General features: G+C 55.6%; 12 non-coding genes across 12 annotated transcripts; all 12 read right to left on the bottom strand.

Moving 5' to 3' along the window:
* Window positions 1-1,272: 1,272 nt before the first annotated feature.
* On the bottom strand, window positions 1,273-1,391 carry LOC136579263 (5S ribosomal RNA). The gene has a single exon (XR_010786747.1). It is a non-coding gene; the product is annotated as a 5S ribosomal RNA (ribosomal RNA).
* Window positions 1,392-2,063: 672 nt separating this feature from the next.
* On the bottom strand, window positions 2,064-2,183 carry LOC136579279 (5S ribosomal RNA). Its single transcript, XR_010786763.1, has one exon. It is a non-coding gene; the product is annotated as a 5S ribosomal RNA (ribosomal RNA).
* A 1,714-nt stretch (window positions 2,184-3,897) lies between these two features.
* On the bottom strand, window positions 3,898-4,016 carry LOC136579251 (5S ribosomal RNA). Its single transcript, XR_010786736.1, has one exon. It is a non-coding gene; the product is annotated as a 5S ribosomal RNA (ribosomal RNA).
* Window positions 4,017-4,688: 672 nt separating this feature from the next.
* On the bottom strand, window positions 4,689-4,808 carry LOC136579340 (5S ribosomal RNA). The gene has a single exon (XR_010786822.1). It is a non-coding gene; the product is annotated as a 5S ribosomal RNA (ribosomal RNA).
* A 1,714-nt stretch (window positions 4,809-6,522) lies between these two features.
* On the bottom strand, window positions 6,523-6,641 carry LOC136579270 (5S ribosomal RNA). The gene has a single exon (XR_010786754.1). It is a non-coding gene; the product is annotated as a 5S ribosomal RNA (ribosomal RNA).
* A 672-nt stretch (window positions 6,642-7,313) lies between these two features.
* On the bottom strand, window positions 7,314-7,433 carry LOC136579339 (5S ribosomal RNA). Its single transcript, XR_010786821.1, has one exon. It is a non-coding gene; the product is annotated as a 5S ribosomal RNA (ribosomal RNA).
* A 1,714-nt stretch (window positions 7,434-9,147) lies between these two features.
* On the bottom strand, window positions 9,148-9,266 carry LOC136579260 (5S ribosomal RNA). Its single transcript, XR_010786744.1, has one exon. It is a non-coding gene; the product is annotated as a 5S ribosomal RNA (ribosomal RNA).
* Window positions 9,267-9,947: 681 nt separating this feature from the next.
* On the bottom strand, window positions 9,948-10,067 carry LOC136579278 (5S ribosomal RNA). The gene has a single exon (XR_010786762.1). It is a non-coding gene; the product is annotated as a 5S ribosomal RNA (ribosomal RNA).
* Window positions 10,068-11,781: 1,714 nt separating this feature from the next.
* Window positions 11,782-11,900, bottom strand: LOC136579240 (5S ribosomal RNA). The gene has a single exon (XR_010786725.1). It is a non-coding gene; the product is annotated as a 5S ribosomal RNA (ribosomal RNA).
* Window positions 11,901-12,572: 672 nt separating this feature from the next.
* Window positions 12,573-12,692, bottom strand: LOC136579338 (5S ribosomal RNA). The gene has a single exon (XR_010786820.1). It is a non-coding gene; the product is annotated as a 5S ribosomal RNA (ribosomal RNA).
* A 1,715-nt stretch (window positions 12,693-14,407) lies between these two features.
* Window positions 14,408-14,526, bottom strand: LOC136579421 (5S ribosomal RNA). The gene has a single exon (XR_010786893.1). It is a non-coding gene; the product is annotated as a 5S ribosomal RNA (ribosomal RNA).
* Window positions 14,527-15,198: 672 nt separating this feature from the next.
* Window positions 15,199-15,318, bottom strand: LOC136579337 (5S ribosomal RNA). The gene has a single exon (XR_010786819.1). It is a non-coding gene; the product is annotated as a 5S ribosomal RNA (ribosomal RNA).
* Window positions 15,319-15,828: the final 510 nt, after the last annotated feature.

The following is a 15,828-nucleotide window of genomic DNA, read 5'->3' as shown; positions in this document are numbered from 1 at the left end:
CAGAATTGTCATACATCTCTGTCTTATGTGGATGCACTGTGCAAAGCTGTCATGTCTATTTTCTCTGTGCGTGTTGCACAGCTGCAGCGTCTGAAGGGTTAACTCCCTTAAAGTCATTGCCTGTGAGCTCTGCTGCTGCTGAATGTATCCATCTTACAGTGCCATGTGACGTGGTGGGGATGAATCTATACATATGTGTGATTGGCTTCCACAAGAGAGTTCAGTGGAGTGAAGTCTAAGTCTGCTCTGCTGAGAAGCACCCATCTTCCACCCGAGGGTTCGCTAGCACAGAGACGCACGAGGGCACCATTAGCCCTTGCCTTGCCGAAGATGGAGGAGAAGGAAAGGCCGCCTAAGCCTATGTGACGCGCATGGGAGTGAGGGAGACCAAATATCTTTCTTCCCCAAGAGTCCTAGTCCAAGGGAGCCATGGTAAGTAACTGCCTCCTCTTGGGACTATACCTTTCCTACAGCAAGATCCGTGCTGAAGTCTGCCGAACCCCTGAAAATAACCTAAAGTCGGTTTACCATTCCTATGCCGCCGTCCGCAGTCTGGATCACCGTCTAGTGGTACACCTTTAGCCGACAGCCACGCGCGTTGCAGTCCACGAGAGCGGGCTGATAGCTACTGCCGTTCTGTGGCCATGGACTTTCAGCTGGAGTTTTCCGAAGAATGCTAATCTACCTGCGCTGTAAAGTCTGCCTGCTGAAGTGTGTTGTACCGTGTTTTCAAAGTCACTCGTAAAGTTTCACCGGGCCTCTACCGGTCCGGAGGACCCGAGGTACTGTACGCTCGTCCGGTCTTATTTATCCGCCGTGTATGAATGCCGCTGTGGGGAACGGTGGCGTCGCAGACTGACAACTACAACCCCATCCTACCTGGTATTGTCTTTCCGGATAGCAAGCTACCAAACACAGGGTCTGTTTCTGTACATTTCTCGTTTCTTTCTTACCAAAAAGGGGTAAGTGTAGAAGGAAGGGGGTGGTACAGTAGTTTTCTTTTTCTTTTTCTACCACAGATTTCTTTCAATGTCCCTGTAGGGCATTGGAAGCAGAAAGAAAGCTGTGAGGGCTATGATAATGCAGTGCGGTGCTTTCCTGGCATTAGGGGGTTAAAGAGCAGCAGACGGAAAGCAAACGACAAAAAGCAAGTAAGTGCGCCCTTGAAAAAGTGTGAGGGAAGAAAAGGTCCTAAAGGGAGGAGTGCGACTCCTGCTAAAGGTCCTAAAGGGAGGAGTGCGACTCCTGCTGGTGCCGGTGAGGAAAAGCAAAAGCCTACAGCACCTGGTATTCCCAGGCGGTCTCCCATCCAAGTACTAACCAGGCCCGACCCTGCTTAGCTTCCGAGATCAGACGAGATCGGGCGTGTTCAGGGTGGTGTGGCCGTAGGCAGAGACAGGCCTCTCGCTTTCTGCTCTTCTGCTTCACAGTGCCGACGACGCTGCTGACGCTGCTGCTGTTCTTTGCACGGCTCCACACCAGGCCCGTTCCTCTTGGCCTTCCCCTCCCTCAACTCTCTGCAGCCTCATGCTGCCGCTGCTTGCGCGCGACCGGGTGAGGCGCACTTCCAAGAGCCAAGGCTCCTTCACAATCTCAAGTCTTTCTTTTCCTCCACCAGCAATGCAAAAATCAGCGGCAGACAACATTTCTTTTTAGCCACTTCGCTCAACTATATACCTTACAAGTGGGACAGATTTACCCCTCCGTCACAAGCTCCTACCAACTCACGGTCGCACGGCCTTGTTGAGCGGGAGCTGGAACATCCTCCCAAATCCAGTCGCCTCCAAGAACTCCCAAAGCCCCCTAATCCTTCTCGCTGACCTTGGAAAAGAGCACCCGATTTACCAGCAGCGTCCAGGAATTACCGGCCAGTCGGCAACCCTTGCCCGGGGCCTTTGTGCGCAAGCCGCTTTTAACTCTGTCCTTTGCGGGCGGAGACAGGGGGTGCGAGGGGGGGCTTTCGGCTTTAGGCCCCTAGCGGCCACCGAGGGTCTTGCTTCTTTCTGGGAAGCTAGGAGCAGCTCCGTGCTGGCTCGACTGGGGAAAAGAAGAAGAGAGGCAGGAGTCTACAGCACCCGGTATTCCCAGGAGGTCTCCCATCCAAGTACTGTCCGAGCCCAACCCTGCTTAGCTTCCGAGAGCGGAGGGGATCGGGCGTTTCCAGGGTGGTATGGCCGGTAGACGCTAGCCAGCTGCCCCGAGTCGCCCGGGTAGCTTACCTCGGGCTGCCGTTCCCACACCTTTGGCCCAGCCGGGGGCCGGCTCCCCAGATCCGAGGCTGCAAGGGCCGGGGGCGGCTCTCGTACCGACCCGTGTTGCAGAGACGTGACACTCCCCAGCAGCAGGTGCCCTTCAAAAGGTGGGGCCAAGGCATTCCATGCTAAGGCTGAGAAAAGATTCAGGGTGCCAAAGAAAGAAAGAGAGACCCAGAGAGCCCGACGCCTGGCCAGGTGTCCAGGGGCCACTTGTGGCAGGGCATGCTAAGAGGGTGGACAGCCATTGGCTTCTTTCTGGTTCCCCCCACCACCACCACCACCTTTATCTTCTTCCGCTGCGTTCTAGCTCGGCCTGCAGCTCACCGCTCGTTGCCTCCAACAGCCTTGCTGCTGCTGCTGCCGCCGCCGCCGGAGTGTCCCAGAGTGACATCCTGGTCCCCTCCAGAATTGTCATACATCTCTGTCTTATGTGGATGCACTGTGCAAAGCTGTCATGTCTATTTTCTCTGTGCGTGTTGCACAGCTGCAGCGTCTGAAGGGTTAACTCCCTTAAAGTCATTGCCTGTGAGCTCTGCTGCTGCTGAATGTATCCATCTTACAGTGCCATGTGACGTGGTGGGGATGAATCTATACATATGTGTGATTGGCTTCCACAAGAGAGTTCAGTGGAGTGAAGTCTAAGTCTGCTCTGCTGAGAAGCACCCATCTTCCACCCGAGGGTTCGCTAGCACAGAGACGCACGAGGGCACCATTAGCCCTTGCCTTGCCGAAGATGGAGGAGAAGGAAAGGCCGCCTAAGCCTATGTGACGCGCATGGGAGTGAGGGAGACCAAATATCTTTCTTCCCCAAGAGTCCTAGTCCAAGGGAGCCATGGTAAGTAACTGCCTCCTCTTGGGACTATACCTTTCCTACAGCAAGATCCGTGCTGAAGTCTGCCGAACCCCTGAAAATAACCTAAAGTCGGTTTACCATTCCTATGCCGCCGTCCGCAGTCTGGATCACCGTCTAGTGGTACACCTTTAGCCGACAGCCACGCGCGTTGCAGTCCACGAGAGCGGGCTGATAGTTACTGCCGTTCTGTGGCCATGGACTTTCAGCTGGAGTTTTCCGAAGAATGCTAATCTACCTGCGCTGTAAAGTCTGCCTGCTGAAGTGTGTTGTACCGTGTTTTCAAAGTCACTCGTAAAGTTTCACCGGGCCTCTACCGGTCCGGAGGACCCGAGGTACTGTACGCTCGTCCGGTCTTATTTATCCGCCGTGTATGAATGCCGCTGTGGGGAACGGTGGCGTCGCAGACTGACAACTACAACCCCATCCTACCTGGTATTGTCTTTCCGGATAGCAAGCTACCAAACACAGGGTCTGTTTCTGTACATTTCTCGTTTCTTTCTTACCAAAAAGGGGTAAGTGTAGAAGGAAGGGGGTGGTACAGTAGTTTTCTTTTTCTTTTTCTACCACAGATTTCTTTCAATGTCCCTGTAGGGCATTGGAAGCAGAAAGAAAGCTGTGAGGGCTATGATAATGCAGTGCGGTGCTTTCCTGGCATTAGGGGGTTAAAGAGCAGCAGACGGAAAGCAAACGACAAAAAGCAAGTAAGTGCGCCCTTGAAAAAGGGTGAGGGAAGAAAAGGTCCTAAAGGGAGGAGTGCGACTCCTGCTGGTGCCGGTGAGGAAAAGCAAAAGCCTACAGCACCTGGTATTCCCAGGCGGTCTCCCATCCAAGTACTAACCAGGCCCGACCCTGCTTAGCTTCCGAGATCAGACGAGATCGGGCGTGTTCAGGGTGGTGTGGCCGTAGGCAGAGACAGGCCTCTCGCTTTCTGCTCTTCTGCTTCACAGTGCCGACGACGCTGCTGACGCTGCTGCTGTTCTTTGCACGGCTCCACACCAGGCCCGTTCCTCTTGGCCTTCCCCTCCCTCAACTCTCTGCAGCCTCATGCTGCCGCTGCTTGCGCGCGACCGGGTGAGGCGCACTTCCAAGAGCCAAGGCTCCTTCACAATCTCAAGTCTTTCTTTTCCTCCACCAGCAATGCAAAAATCAGCGGCAGACAACATTTCTTTTTAGCCACTTCGCTCAACTATATACCTTACAAGTGGGACAGATTTACCCCTCCGTCACAAGCTCCTACCAACTCACGGTCGCACGGCCTTGTTGAGCGGGAGCTGGAACATCCTCCCAAATCCAGTCGCCTCCAAGAACTCCCAAAGCCCCCTAATCCTTCTCGCTGACCTTGGAAAAGAGCACCCGATTTACCAGCAGCGTCCAGGAATTACCGGCCAGTCGGCAACCCTTGCCCGGGGCCTTTGTGCGCAAGCCGCTTTTAACTCTGTCCTTTGCGGGCGGAGACAGGGGGTGCGAGGGGGGGCTTTCGGCTTTAGGCCCCTAGCGGCCACCGAGGGTCTTGCTTCTTTCTGGGAAGCTAGGAGCAGCTCCGTGCTGGCTCGACTGGGGAAAAGAAGAAGAGAGGCAGGAGTCTACAGCACCCGGTATTCCCAGGAGGTCTCCCATCCAAGTACTGTCCGAGCCCAACCCTGCTTAGCTTCCGAGAGCGGAGGGGGTCGGGCGTTTCCAGGGTGGTATGGCCGGTAGACGCTAGCCAGCTGCCCCGAGTCGCCCGGGTAGCTTACCTCGGGCTGCCGTTCCCACACCTTTGGCCCAGCCGGGGGCCGGCTCCCCAGATCCGAGGCTGCAAGGGCCGGGGGCGGCTCTCGTACCGACCCGTGTTGCAGAGACGTGACACTCCCCAGCAGCAGGTGCCCTTCAAAAGGTGGGGCCAAGGCATTCCATGCTAAGGCTGAGAAAAGATTCAGGGTGCCAAAGAAAGAAAGAGAGACCCAGAGAGCCCGACGCCTGGCCAGGTGTCCAGGGGCCACTTGTGGCAGGGCATGCTAAGAGGGTGGACAGCCATTGGCTTCTTTCTGGTTCCCCCCACCACCACCACCACCTTTATCTTCTTCCGCTGCGTTCTAGCTCGGCCTGCAGCTCACCGCTCGTTGCCTCCAACAGCCTTGCTGCTGCTGCTGCCGCCGCCGCCGGAGTGTCCCAGAGTGACATCCTGGTCCCCTCCAGAATTGTCATACATCTCTGTCTTATGTGGATGCACTGTGCAAAGCTGTCATGTCTATTTTCTCTGTGCGTGTTGCACAGCTGCAGCGTCTGAAGGGTTAACTCCCTTAAAGTCATTGCCTGTGAGCTCTGCTGCTGCTGAATGTATCCATCTTACAGTGCCATGTGACGTGGTGGGGATGAATCTATACATATGTGTGATTGGCTTCCACAAGAGAGTTCAGTGGAGTGAAGTCTAAGTCTGCTCTGCTGAGAAGCACCCATCTTCCACCCGAGGGTTCGCTAGCACAGAGACGCACGAGGGCACCATTAGCCCTTGCCTTGCCGAAGATGGAGGAGAAGGAAAGGCCGCCTAAGCCTATGTGACGCGCATGGGAGTGAGGGAGACCAAATATCTTTCTTCCCCAAGAGTCCTAGTCCAAGAGAGCCATGGTAAGTAACTGCCTCCTCTTGGGACTATACCTTTCCTACAGCAAGATCCGTGCTGAAGTCTGCCGAACCCCTGAAAATAACCTAAAGTCGGTTTACCATTCCTATGCCGCCGTCCGCAGTCTGGATCACCGTCTAGTGGTACACCTTTAGCCGACAGCCACGCGCGTTGCAGTCCACGAGAGCGGGCTGATAGCTACTGCCGTTCTGTGGCCATGGACTTTCAGCTGGAGTTTTCCGAAGAATGCTAATCTACCTGCGCTGTAAAGTCTGCCTGCTGAAGTGTGTTGTACCGTGTTTTCAAAGTCACTCGTAAAGTTTCACCGGGCCTCTACCGGTCCGGAGGACCCGAGGTACTGTACGCTCGTCCGGTCTTATTTATCCGCCGTGTATGAATGCCGCTGTGGGGAACGGTGGCGTCGCAGACTGACAACTACAACCCCATCCTACCTGGTATTGTCTTTCCGGATAGCAAGCTACCAAACACAGGGTCTGTTTCTGTACATTTCTCGTTTCTTTCTTACCAAAAAGGGGTAAGTGTAGAAGGAAGGGGGTGGTACAGTAGTTTTCTTTTTCTTTTTCTACCACAGATTTCTTTCAATGTCCCTGTAGGGCATTGGAAGCAGAAAGAAAGCTGTGAGGGCTATGATAATGCAGTGCGGTGCTTTCCTGGCATTAGGGGGTTAAAGAGCAGCAGACGGAAAGCAAACGACAAAAAGCAAGTAAGTGCGCCCTTGAAAAAGGGTGAGGGAAGAAAAGGTCCTAAAGGGAGGAGTGCGACTCCTGCTGGTGCCGGTGAGGAAAAGCAAAAGCCTACAGCACCTGGTATTCCCAGGCGGTCTCCCATCCAAGTACTAACCAGGCCTGACCCTGCTTAGCTTCCGAGATCAGACGAGATCGGGCGTGTTCAGGGTGGTGTGGCCGTAGGCAGAGACAGGCCTCTCGCTTTCTGCTCTTCTGCTTCACAGTGCCGACGACGCTGCTGACGCTGCTGCTGTTCTTTGCACGGCTCCACACCAGGCCCGTTCCTCTTGGCCTTCCCCTCCCTCAACTCTCTGCAGCCTCATGCTGCCGCTGCTTGCGCGCGACCGGGTGAGGCGCACTTCCAAGAGCCAAGGCTCCTTCACAATCTCAAGTCTTTCTTTTCCTCCACCAGCAATGCAAAAATCAGCGGCAGACAACATTTCTTTTTAGCCACTTCGCTCAACTATATACCTTACAAGTGGGACAGATTTACCCCTCCGTCACAAGCTCCTACCAACTCACGGTCGCACGGCCTTGTTGAGCGGGAGCTGGAACATCCTCCCAAATCCAGTCGCCTCCAAGAACTCCCAAAGCCCCCTAATCCTTCTCGCTGACCTTGGAAAAGAGCAGCCGATTTACCAGCAGCGTCCAGGAATTACCGGCCAGTCGGCAACCCTTGCCCGGGGCCTTTGTGCGCAAGCCGCTTTTAACTCTGTCCTTTGCGGGCGGAGACAGGGGGTGCGAGGGGGGGCTTTCGGCTTTAGGCCCCTAGCGGCCACCGAGGGTCTTGCTTCTTTCTGGGAAGCTAGGAGCAGCTCCGTGCTGGCTCGACTGGGGAAAAGAAGAAGAGAGGCAGGAGTCTACAGCACCCGGTATTCCCAGGAGGTCTCCCATCCAAGTACTGTCCGAGCCCAACCCTGCTTAGCTTCCGAGAGCGGAGGGGGTCGGGCGTTTCCAGGGTGGTATGGCCGGTAGACGCTAGCCAGCTGCCCCGAGTCGCCCGGGTAGCTTACCTCGGGCTGCCGTTCCCACACCTTTGGCCCAGCCGGGGGCCGGCTCCCCAGATCCGAGGCTGCAAGGGCCGGGGGCGGCTCTCGTACCGACCCGTGTTGCAGAGACGTGACACTCCCCAGCAGCAGGTGCCCTTCAAAAGGTGGGGCCAAGGCATTCCATGCTAAGGCTGAGAAAAGATTCAGGGTGCCAAAGAAAGAAAGAGAGACCCAGAGAGCCCGACGCCTGGCCAGGTGTCCAGGGGCCACTTGTGGCAGGGCATGCTAAGAGGGTGGACAGCCATTGGCTTCTTTCTGGTTCCCCCCACCACCACCACCACCTTTATCTTCTTCCGCTGCGTTCTAGCTCGGCCTGCAGCTCACCGCTCGTTGCCTCCAACAGCCTTGCTGCTGCTGCTGCCGCCGCCGCCGGAGTGTCCCAGAGTGACATCCTGGTCCCCTCCAGAATTGTCATACATCTCTGTCTTATGTGGATGCACTGTGCAAAGCTGTCATGTCTATTTTCTCTGTGCGTGTTGCACAGCTGCAGCGTCTGAAGGGTTAACTCCCTTAAAGTCATTGCCTGTGAGCTCTGCTGCTGCTGAATGTATCCATCTTACAGTGCCATGTGACGTGGTGGGGATGAATCTATACATATGTGTGATTGGCTTCCACAAGAGAGTTCAGTGGAGTGAAGTCTAAGTCTGCTCTGCTGAGAAGCACCCATCTTCCACCCGAGGGTTCGCTAGCACAGAGACGCACGAGGGCACCATTAGCCCTTGCCTTGCCGAAGATGGAGGAGAAGGAAAGGCCGCCTAAGCCTATGTGACGCGCATGGGAGTGAGGGAGACCAAATATCTTTCTTCCCCAAGAGTCCTAGTCCAAGGGAGCCATGGTAAGTAACTGCCTCCTCTTGGGACTATACCTTTCCTACAGCAAGATCCGTGCTGAAGTCTGCCGAACCCCTGAAAATAACCTAAAGTCGGTTTACCATTCCTATGCCGCCGTCCGCAGTCTGGATCACCGTCTAGTGGTACACCTTTAGCCGACAGCCACGCGCGTTGCAGTCCACGAGAGCGGGCTGATAGCTACTGCCGTTCTGTGGCCATGGACTTTCAGCTGGAGTTTTCCGAAGAATGCTAATCTACCTGCGCTGTAAAGTCTGCCTGCTGAAGTGTGTTGTACCGTGTTTTCAAAGTCACTCGTAAAGTTTCACCGGGCCTCTACCGGTCCGGAGGACCCGAGGTACTGTACGCTCGTCCGGTCTTATTTATCCGCCGTGTATGAATGTCGCTGTGGGGAACGGTGGCGTCGCAGACTGACAACTACAACCCCATCCTACCTGGTATTGTCTTTCCGGATAGCAAGCTACCAAATACAGGGTCTGTTTCTGTACATTTCTCGTTTCTTTCTTACCAAAAAGGGGTAAGTGTAGAAGGAAGGGGGTGGTACAGTAGTTTTCTTTTTCTTTTTCTACCACAGATTTCTTTCAATGTCCCTGTAGGGCATTGGAAGCAGAAAGAAAGCTGTGAGGGCTATGATAATGCAGTGCGGTGCTTTCCTGGCATTAGGGGGTTAAAGAGCAGCAGACGGAAAGCAAACGACAAAAAGCAAGTAAGTGCGCCCTTGAAAAAGTGTGAGGGAAGAAAAGGTCCTAAAGGGAGGAGTGCGACTCCTGCTGGTGCCGGTGAGGAAAAGCAAAAGCCTACAGCACCTGGTATTCCCAGGCGGTCTCCCATCCAAGTACTAACCAGGCCCGACCCTGCTTAGCTTCCAAGATCAGACGAGATCGGGCGTGTTCAGGGTGGTGTGGCTGTAGGCAGAGACAGGCCTCTCGCTTTCTGCTCTTCTGCTTCACAGTGCCGACGACGCTGCTGACGCTGCTGACGCTGCTGCTGTTCTTTGCACGGCTCCACACCAGGCCCGTTCCTCTTGGCCTTCCCCTCCCTCAACTCTCTGCAGCCTCATGCTGCCGCTGCTTGCGCGCGACCGGGTGAGGCGCACTTCCAAGAGCCAAGGCTCCTTCACAATCTCAAGTCTTTCTTTTCCTCCACCAGCAATGCAAAAATCAGCGGCAGACAACATTTCTTTTTAGCCACTTCGCTCAACTATATACCTTACAAGTGGGACAGATTTACCCCTCCGTCACAAGCTCCTACCAACTCACGGTCGCACGGCCTTGTTGAGCGGGAGCTGGAACATCCTCCCAAATCCAGTCGCCTCCAAGAACTCCCAAAGCCCCCTAATCCTTCTCGCTGACCTTGGAAAAGAGCAGCCGATTTACCAGCAGCGTCCAGGAATTACCGGCCAGTCGGCAACCCTTGCCCGGGGCCTTTGTGCGCAAGCCGCTTTTAACTCTGTCCTTTGCGGGCGGAGACAGGGGGTGCGAGGGGGGGCTTTCGGCTTTAGGCCCCTAGCGGCCACCGAGGGTCTTGCTTCTTTCTGGGAAGCTAGGAGCAGCTCCGTGCTGGCTCGACTGGGGAAAAGAAGAAGAGAGGCAGGAGTCTACAGCACCCGGTATTCCCAGGAGGTCTCCCATCCAAGTACTGTCCGAGCCCAACCCTGCTTAGCTTCCGAGAGCGGAGGGGATCGGGCGTTTCCAGGGTGGTATGGCCGGTAGACGCTAGCCAGCTGCCCCGAGTCGCCCGGGTAGCTTACCTCGGGCTGCCGTTCCCACACCTTTGGCCCAGCCGGGGGCCGGCTCCCCAGATCCGAGGCTGCAAGGGCCGGGGGCGGCTCTCGTACCGACCCGTGTTGCAGAGACGTGACACTCCCCAGCAGCAGGTGCCCTTCAAAAGGTGGGGCCAAGGCATTCCATGCTAAGGCTGAGAAAAGATTCAGGGTGCCAAAGAAAGAAAGAGAGACCCAGAGAGCCCGACGCCTGGCCAGGTGTCCAGGGGCCACTTGTGGCAGGGCATGCTAAGAGGGTGGACAGCCATTGGCTTCTTTCTGGTTCCCCCCACCACCACCACCACCTTTATCTTCTTCCGCTGCGTTCTAGCTCGGCCTGCAGCTCACCGCTCGTTGCCTCCAACAGCCTTGCTGCTGCTGCTGCCGCCGCCGCCGGAGTGTCCCAGAGTGACATCCTGGTCCCCTCCAGAATTGTCATACATCTCTGTCTTATGTGGATGCACTGTGCAAAGCTGTCATGTCTATTTTCTCTGTGCGTGTTGCACAGCTGCAGCGTCTGAAGGGTTAACTCCCTTAAAGTCATTGCCTGTGAGCTCTGCTGCTGCTGAATGTATCCATCTTACAGTGCCATGTGACGTGGTGGGGATGAATCTATACATATGTGTGATTGGCTTCCACAAGAGAGTTCAGTGGAGTGAAGTCTAAGTCTGCTCTGCTGAGAAGCACCCATCTTCCACCCGAGGGTTCGCTAGCACAGAGACGCACGAGGGCACCATTAGCCCTTGCCTTGCCGAAGATGGAGGAGAAGGAAAGGCCGCCTAAGCCTATGTGACGCGCATGGGAGTGAGGGAGACCAAATATCTTTCTTCCCCAAGAGTCCTAGTCCAAGAGAGCCATGGTAAGTAACTGCCTCCTCTTGGGACTATACCTTTCCTACAGCAAGATCCGTGCTGAAGTCTGCCGAACCCCTGAAAATAACCTAAAGTCGGTTTACCATTCCTATGCCGCCGTCCGCAGTCTGGATCACCGTCTAGTGGTACACCTTTAGCCGACAGCCACGCGCGTTGCAGTCCACGAGAGCGGGCTGATAGCTACTGCCGTTCTGTGGCCATGGACTTTCAGCTGGAGTTTTCCGAAGAATGCTAATCTACCTGCGCTGTAAAGTCTGCCTGCTGAAGTGTGTTGTACCGTGTTTTCAAAGTCACTCGTAAAGTTTCACCGGGCCTCTACCGGTCCGGAGGACCCGAGGTACTGTACGCTCGTCCGGTCTTATTTATCCGCCGTGTATGAATGCCGCTGTGGGGAACGGTGGCGTCGCAGACTGACAACTACAACCCCATCCTACCTGGTATTGTCTTTCCGGATAGCAAGCTACCAAACACAGGGTCTGTTTCTGTACATTTCTCGTTTCTTTCTTACCAAAAAGGGGTAAGTGTAGAAGGAAGGGGGTGGTACAGTAGTTTTCTTTTTCTTTTTCTACCACAGATTTCTTTCAATGTCCCTGTAGGGCATTGGAAGCAGAAAGAAAGCTGTGAGGGCTATGATAATGCAGTGCGGTGCTTTCCTGGCATTAGGGGGTTAAAGAGCAGCAGACGGAAAGCAAACGACAAAAAGCAAGTAAGTGCGCCCTTGAAAAAGGGTGAGGGAAGAAAAGGTCCTAAAGGGAGGAGTGCGACTCCTGCTGGTGCCGGTGAGGAAAAGCAAAAGCCTACAGCACCTGGTATTCCCAGGCGGTCTCCCATCCAAGTACTAACCAGGCCCGACCCTGCTTAGCTTCCGAGATCAGACGAGATCGGGCGTGTTCAGGGTGGTGTGGCCGTAGGCAGAGACAGGCCTCTCGCTTTCTGCTCTTCTGCTTCACAGTGCCGACGACGCTGCTGACGCTGCTGCTGTTCTTTGCACGGCTCCACACCAGGCCCGTTCCTCTTGGCCTTCCCCTCCCTCAACTCTCTGCAGCCTCATGCTGCCGCTGCTTGCGCGCGACCGGGTGAGGCGCACTTCCAAGAGCCAAGGCTCCTTCACAATCTCAAGTCTTTCTTTTCCTCCACCAGCAATGCAAAAATCAGCGGCAGACAACATTTCTTTTTAGCCACTTCGCTCAACTATATACCTTACAAGTGGGACAGATTTACCCCTCCGTCACAAGCTCCTACCAACTCACGGTCGCACGGCCTTGTTGAGCGGGAGCTGGAACATCCTCCCAAATCCAGTCGCCTCCAAGAACTCCCAAAGCCCCCTAATCCTTCTCGCTGACCTTGGAAAAGAGCAGCCGATTTACCAGCAGCGTCCAGGAATTACCGGCCAGTCGGCAACCCTTGCCCGGGGCCTTTGTGCGCAAGCCGCTTTTAACTCTGTCCTTTGCGGGCGGAGACAGGGGGTGCGAGGGGGGGCTTTCGGCTTTAGGCCCCTAGCGGCCACCGAGGGTCTTGCTTCTTTCTGGGAAGCTAGGAGCAGCTCCGTGCTGGCTCGACTGGGGAAAAGAAGAAGAGAGGCAGGAGTCTACAGCACCCGGTATTCCCAGGAGGTCTCCCATCCAAGTACTGTCCGAGCCCAACCCTGCTTAGCTTCCGAGAGCGGAGGGGGTCGGGCGTTTCCAGGGTGGTATGGCCGGTAGACGCTAGCCAGCTGCCCCGAGTCGCCCGGGTAGCTTACCTCGGGCTGCCGTTCCCACACCTTTGGCCCAGCCGGGGGCCGGCTCCCCAGATCCGAGGCTGCAAGGGCCGGGGGCGGCTCTCGTACCGACCCGTGTTGCAGAGACGTGACACTCCCCAGCAGCAGGTGCCCTTCAAAAGGTGGGGCCAAGGCATTCCATGCTAAGGCTGAGAAAAGATTCAGGGTGCCAAAGAAAGAAAGAGAGACCCAGAGAGCCCGACGCCTGGCCAGGTGTCCAGGGGCCACTTGTGGCAGGGCATGCTAAGAGGGTGGACAGCCATTGGCTTCTTTCTGGTTCCCCCCCACCACCACCACCACCTTTATCTTCTTCCGCTGCGTTCTAGCTCGGCCTGCAGCTCACCGCTCGTTGCCTCCAACAGCCTTGCTGCTGCTGCTGCCGCCGCCGCCGGAGTGTCCCAGAGTGACATCCTGGTCCCCTCCAGAATTGTCATACATCTCTGTCTTATGTGGATGCACTGTGCAAAGCTGTCATGTCTATTTTCTCTGTGCGTGTTGCACAGCTGCAGCGTCTGAAGGGTTAACTCCCTTAAAGTCATTGCCTGTGAGCTCTGCTGCTGCTGAATGTATCCATCTTACAGTGCCATGTGACGTGGTGGGGATGAATCTATACATATGTGTGATTGGCTTCCACAAGAGAGTTCAGTGGAGTGAAGTCTAAGTCTGCTCTGCTGAGAAGCACCCATCTTCCACCCGAGGGTTCGCTAGCACAGAGACGCACGAGGGCACCATTAGCCCTTGCCTTGCCGAAGATGGAGGAGAAGGAAAGGCCGCCTAAGCCTATGTGACGCGCATGGGAGTGAGGGAGACCAAATATCTTTCTTCCCCAAGAGTCCTAGTCCAAGAGAGCCATGGTAAGTAACTGCCTCCTCTTGGGACTATACCTTTCCTACAGCAAGATCCGTGCTGAAGTCTGCCGAACCCCTGAAAATAACCTAAAGTCGGTTTACCATTCCTATGCCGCCGTCCGCAGTCTGGATCACCGTCTAGTGGTACACCTTTAGCCGACAGCCACGCGCGTTGCAGTCCACGAGAGCGGGCTGATAGCTACTGCCGTTCTGTGGCCATGGACTTTCAGCTGGAGTTTTCCGAAGAATGCTAATCTACCTGCGCTGTAAAGTCTGCCTGCTGAAGTGTGTTGTACCGTGTTTTCAAAGTCACTCGTAAAGTTTCACCGGGCCTCTACCGGTCCGGAGGACCCGAGGTACTGTACGCTCGTCCGGTCTTATTTATCCGCCGTGTATGAATGCCGCTGTGGGGAACGGTGGCGTCGCAGACTGACAACTACAACCCCATCCTACCTGGTATTGTCTTTCCGGATAGCAAGCTACCAAACACAGGGTCTGTTTCTGTACATTTCTCGTTTCTTTCTTACCAAAAAGGGGTAAGTGTAGAAGGAAGGGGGTGGTACAGTAGTTTTCTTTTTCTTTTTCTACCACAGATTTCTTTCAATGTCCCTGTAGGGCATTGGAAGCAGAAAGAAAGCTGTGAGGGCTATGATAATGCAGTGCGGTGCTTTCCTGGCATTAGGGGGTTAAAGAGCAGCAGACGGAAAGCAAACGACAAAAAGCAAGTAAGTGCGCCCTTGAAAAAGGGTGAGGGAAGAAAAGGTCCTAAAGGGAGGAGTGCGACTCCTGCTGGTGCCGGTGAGGAAAAGCAAAAGCCTACAGCACCTGGTATTCCCAGGCGGTCTCCCATCCAAGTACTAACCAGGCCCGACCCTGCTTAGCTTCCGAGATCAGACGAGATCGGGCGTGTTCAGGGTGGTGTGGCCGTAGGCAGAGACAGGCCTCTCGCTTTCTGCTCTTCTGCTTCACAGTGCCGACGACGCTGCTGACGCTGCTGCTGTTCTTTGCACGGCTCCACACCAGGCCCGTTCCTCTTGGCCTTCCCCTCCCTCAACTCTCTGCAGCCTCATGCTGCCGCTGCTTGCGCGCGACCGGGTGAGGCGCACTTCCAAGAGCCAAGGCTCCTTCACAATCTCAAGTCTTTCTTTTCCTCCACCAGCAATGCAAAAATCAGCGGCAGACAACATTTCTTTTTAGCCACTTCGCTCAACTATATACCTTACAAGTGGGACAGATTTACCCCTCCGTCACAAGCTCCTACCAACTCACGGTCGCACGGCCTTGTTGAGCGGGAGCTGGAACATCCTCCCAAATCCAGTCGCCTCCAAGAACTCCCAAAGCCCCCTAATCCTTCTCGCTGACCTTGGAAAAGAGCAGCCGATTTACCAGCAGCGTCCAGGAATTACCGGCCAGTCGGCAACCCTTGCCCGGGGCCTTTGTGCGCAAGCCGCTTTTAACTCTGTCCTTTGCGGGCGGAGACAGGGGGTGCGAGGGGGGGCTTTCGGCTTTAGGCCCCTAGCGGCCACCGAGGGTCTTGCTTCTTTCTGGGAAGCTAGGAGCAGCTCCGTGCTGGCTCGACTGGGGAAAAGAAGAAGAGAGGCAGGAGTCTACAGCACCCGGTATTCCCAGGAGGTCTCCCATCCAAGTACTGTCCGAGCCCAACCCTGCTTAGCTTCCGAGAGCGGAGGGGGTCGGGCGTTTCCAGGGTGGTATGGCCGGTAGACGCTAGCCAGCTGCCCCGAGTCGCCCGGGTAGCTTACCTCGGGCTGCCGTTCCCACACCTTTGGCCCAGCCGGGGGCCGGCTCCCCAGATCCGAGGCTGCAAGGGCCGGGGGCGGCTCTCGTACCGACCCGTGTTGCAGAGACGTGACACTCCCCAGCAGCAGGTGCCCTTCAAAAGGTGGGGCCAAGGCATTCCATGCTAAGGCTGAGAAAAGATTCAGGGTGCCAAAGAAAGAAAGAGAGACCCAGAGAGCCCGACGCCTGGCCAGGTGTCCAGGGGCCACTTGTGGCAGGGCATGCTAAGAGGGTGGACAGCCATTGGCTTCTTTCTGGTTCCCCCCCACCACCACCACCACCTTTATCTTCTTCCGCTGCGTTCTAGCTCGGCCTGCAGCTCACCGCTCGTTGCCTCCAACAGCCTTGCTGCTGCTGCTGCCGCCGCCGCCGGAGTTTCCCAGAGTGACATCCTGGTCCCCTCCAGAATTGTCATACATCTCTGTCTTATGTGGATG

This window comes from Eleutherodactylus coqui, chromosome 9, assembly GCF_035609145.1.
Source record: "Eleutherodactylus coqui strain aEleCoq1 chromosome 9, aEleCoq1.hap1, whole genome shotgun sequence".
Taxonomy (NCBI): domain Eukaryota; kingdom Metazoa; phylum Chordata; class Amphibia; order Anura; family Eleutherodactylidae; genus Eleutherodactylus; species Eleutherodactylus coqui.
The sequence above is the reverse complement of the archived record's forward strand: the minus strand, read 5'-3'. Positions and strand labels throughout refer to the sequence as shown.